Raw genomic sequence first — 4,830 nt, forward strand, 5'->3', positions numbered from 1 at the left:
GCTGGAAAATGGGAAGCCTTCAGAAATGAGATAACAAGAATCCAGAGAATGTATATTCCTGTAAGGGTGAAATGGAAGGCTGAAAGGTATAGGAAATGCTGGATTGACTAAAGAAATTGAGGGTTTGGTTAAGAAAAAGAAGGAAGCATATGTCAGGTTAGATCGAGTGAATCCTTGGAAGAGTACAAAGAAAGTAGGAGTACACTTAAGAGGGAAATCAGGAAGGCAAAACGGGGACATGAGATAGCTTTGGCAAATAGTATTAAGGAGAATCCAAAGGGGTTTGACAAATATATTAAAGTCAAAAGGTTAACAAGGGAGAGAATAGGGCCCCTCAAAGATCAGCAAGGCAGCCTTTGTGTAGAGCTACATAAAATGGGGGAGATACTAAATGAATATTTTGCATCAGTATTGTAAGAAACAAACTCAATAAAATTAGATGAGACCACCAAAGCTGGAAACAGGACAATTTATTCTAGGATCTTGCAAGAAAGGACCCCAATTGCAGAAAGCAATTGAAGTGAAGAGATTTCAAAGTACTACACAATTATACTTTTTGAGCTCCGTGAGGTCACCTCTTCCGATCCCTACATTACCCAATCTTTCTACCATTCCATCCCTGCTCATCTATGCTCCACGTCCCTTGCCCCCTTCTTTCCAAGTTTGCAATTTTCCCCCTTGTACGTGCTGACATAAGGCTAAACTTGTATCTTGAAGTTCCCTTCTTCTATTTTGTAACATCTTCCATTGTTCATAGGTTCATTCCATTCTTGAACATGCATCTTAACAATGTCTGTTTTCGTTCCTCGCTTATATGTTTCAGCAATCTTAGTTTTTTTGCTGAAATTACTGTTTTAAACATTTCTTTAACAATTCTACATTAAAGTTAGTACTTTTAATCCGCATTAAAAGTAAAGATACATTTCCCTAATACTTGCCTAGATCCCTCATATACTCCCTTGACAAACAACACATTTCCCCATTTCTTACAATTCCCACATTTCTTTTTTTTAAACAATTGTTGTTTTTCAAATTTTTATTTTCTGCCCTCTTTTCACCCTCTGGTGCCGAGGTTCACAATTTTGTCATTTTTATCCTCCCAAGTCTGCCTTTTCTCAAACTCTTGGAGTAGCCTACCACACTCTCTTTCTTTCACTTGAGTTATATTCATAATCATCATTGATTGTTGTCCTCCCAAAGACATTACCAGCCTAGTCATTATCCATTTTAACACATTGAATCCTATTAGTAAACCTACAATTAATAGTAATACATGTAATTAGTAATACTAAATTAGCTAACCATTTTCCCCAACCGGTCAGTCTCCAATCACTCCATCCCCATCATTCATCTTTTCGGAGTTCATCCTCAAGTTCTCTGATATTGCTTATCTTTTTCTTTTCTATTTATGCCTTATATTCCACTATGGAAGAGGTGTCTGGGATGAAGGTTCAGAATTCCTTACCAATCAGCGCACAGGTTTCCCCCTTTTTCAGCCAAGAGGTAGTCTAAAGCCATTCGATTCTGTAAAGCTGTTAGTCTTGTTGCTATCATTTCGGTGGTTATGGCTGATATCTGGGATTGAGTTTCTCCCATTGCGCCAGCAGTATCATTAATTAAATTTTCAATGGCAGCCGCCAGTTTCTGTATTTCCACTCCTGCCCTTATAGTGCCGTAGCTTGGGAGTAGTGTCCACAGTAGACCAGTCTCCTTCAGGGACCTCTCGGGTGTTACGTCTTATCCCCCCTATTTCCTCGGGTTGGACTCATGTTTTTCTATTCGGAGGTGAGGGACGATATAAGCAAGGTAACAGCAACCACTCCAGCCTTTCTTGTTTTGAGGCAATGCTTATTCACTGCTCCTTTTTGTGGGGAAATGCTGAGGCTATTGATATCACCTTGAGTTTTCGGGGCTGGTCTTGGGAACCATCCCCGCAAACTTATAGGTACTCCTTTCAAATTCCCACTTTGTATTATTTGAGCCCGAGTCAAATTGTTGTACATCATATACTTCCTCTTTAGTGAGCAGTATTACCGAGGTGGGGATTCCAGATTCGCCATGATGTGGAATTTCTGCACAGACCCAACAGGTGGCAAGTCTCTCTTGTTTGGCATAATTTTGGCATAGTGTAATAAAGTGATTTTTCTCGTTTCCTTGAACTGTTAGTACTACTAACATTATAAAACTATACCAGTACCCATTCATCTTTGAACCCTTCATATCGCCCTATCTTAATCTTTTTAGGCGCCAGGGAGAGGTGAGTCGACGCAACCCTTACAATCAATGCAATATATATCATCAAACATTAAAAGAGTCTTTTATATTAGTTCATTAACTCTTTCTCAGCTTAATTTTCAGAGGGTTGCCTGTAGGATGAGCGTGCCACTCCGCCAATGGGGCATTCACAGGAACTTTCACCCGAGTGTGATGACTCCACTCTTTCTCAGCAGTCCGGATAGCTGTCTCAGTAGTCAGGAGGGTTAGGATTGGTCCCTCCCAGCTTGGGTGGAGTTTGGTAGCTTTCCAGGTCTTGATCAGGACCCAATAACCCGGTTGTAAAACTCAAGTGGAGGTATCTGGGTCAACAGACCCTTCTTCCTAAAGCCAGACAAAGAATAGCTGAGCGCCACAATGTAGTTCTTTAAAAACTTATCATTGAACTCTACAGTTGGAAACTCCGCTCTTTCACCCAAGAAGGGTAATCCAAACATCATCTTATAAGGATAGAGGCCTATATCATGTCTCGGAACAGTCCTAATGCATAGCAATGCGATAGGTAAACATTTTGTCCATGGGAATCGAGTCTTCTGGACGAGCTTAGATAATTGCTTCTTTAAGATTTGATTCATTCGTTCTATCTGCCCAGAGGAGGGTGGGTGCCAGGGGGTGTGGAATTCCCGAGAGATCTCTAATCCTGCCATTAATCCTTGTAAGATCTTTGGAAGTAAAATGGCTACCTTGATCTGAATCTATACGTTCCACTATTCCATATCATGGGATGATATGTTCAAGGAGGATTTTTACCACTCCTTTTGAGGTGGCTCATGATATTGGGAAAACTGCCACCCACCCGGTTAAGTGGTCTACTAGGACCAACAGGTACTTCTGTTTTCCCACTGGGGGTAGTTCAGTGTAATCCACCTGTATACATTGGAAGGGTCTCACCCCTGGGTTCCTTCCTCCTTTGAGCCCTTCCCTTATTATTTTATACATACTTAGAATCAGTGTAAATTGTCCCATCCCGATTCTCTAAGTGTTTTAAAGCTTGATTTAATGCCTACAATTCACAGGTCTGAGCTGACCATGTGTTAGGCAGCCGGTCTGCCTCCACTGTTTAGTTTTTGTTACCGTCCACTACTGCATATCCATTGTGTCTTTTTCCTTCCACTACTCTCGATGATCCATCTATAAACAATCTATCCCCATCATGTAAAGGTAGATCTCTCAGGTCCTGTCTCATTTTGGTTTGATACTCTATGATATCTAAACAGTCATGTTCTCAGTCTAGTTTGCCTCGGGGTTCTCCCTTCCATAAGAAGGTAGCTGGGTTTTGACAGGTGTCTGTTAGTAACACCAGGTCATCTTTTTCCATCAGGATGGCCTCTTCAACCATCTTCCTGCCTTTTGGTTTAACACAGTTCTGACTTAATGGGGGCGGGGGGGGGGGAGTACTAACTACTATAAGGCTGCTCATTCTGCTGTCTTTGCAGCCTCTAAATCTTTTAGTCCCTTTCCCCCACTTTGTAGTAAACAACGGGGCTCTCTGAAGATCAGAAATTGAAGGTATTAGGGAGCATATCACTGCTCCTTGTGGATTCAGGGTCACTTCTTTAACTACCTCTTTGACCAGTCTATTTCCCCTTACTCCAGGTCATTCACCTTCTGATGTCCATTTATATGAACTACTATTATCTCTCTCGGGCATAACAGAGATTCCAGAACTTGTTTTATCAATTCCTCAGTAGCTAGTTCTTTTCCTCTGCTATTTATCAGTCCTCTTTCTTGCCAATTTTTTTTTTGAAAGTATGTACCACTCCAAACGCATAATTGGAGTCTGTACATATCATTCCTTTTTTTGTTTTCTAAGGTTCTAAGAGCTCTTTCCAGGGCATAGAGTTCACAAGTTTGGACTGACCAGCCGTTAAGCAGTCTTCCAGCCTCGATCATACTTCCCTCTATCCCGTCTACTACGGCATATCCATTGTGCCTTTTACCCTCAATCATCCAGGACGACCCGTCGATAAACAACCGAGCTCTCACATGCAATGGTACATTTCTTAAGTTCATTCGCACTTTCGTCTGATATTCAGTAATATCAAAGCAATCATGTTCTGGAGAGAGAAAGAGCTGTGCAGCCATTAGAAAGTTTAACCCTTTGTGATTCAATCTGAATGCACATTTGTTTGTTGGTGATTGAATGTTCCCTGGAGCTTGAGATCCGAGACTGTTTTGAATCTGATTTCTATTATGGAAATTTTAACATGATTTATTTCCCCAAAAAACTATAGATAGTGGCACCTTGAAAAATATCCAGATTACAGAGGAGGAAGTTCTGGATGTCTTGAAACGGTTAAAGGTGGATAAATCCGCAGGACCCAATCAGGTGTACCCGAGAGCTCTGTGGGAAGCTCGAGAAGTGATTGCTGGGCCTCTTGCTGAGATATTTGTATTATCGATATGCACAGGTGATGTGCCAGAAGACTGAAAGTTGGCAAAGATGGTGCCACTGTTTAAGAAGGGCGGTAAAGACAAGCCAGGGAACTAGAGACTGGTGAGCCTGACCTCGGTGATGGGCAAGTTGTTGGAGGGAATCCTGAGGGACAGGATGTA

This window comes from Chiloscyllium plagiosum, unplaced genomic scaffold (genome assembly GCF_004010195.1).
Source record: "Chiloscyllium plagiosum isolate BGI_BamShark_2017 unplaced genomic scaffold, ASM401019v2 scaf_8261, whole genome shotgun sequence".
NCBI classification, from domain to species: domain Eukaryota; kingdom Metazoa; phylum Chordata; class Chondrichthyes; order Orectolobiformes; family Hemiscylliidae; genus Chiloscyllium; species Chiloscyllium plagiosum.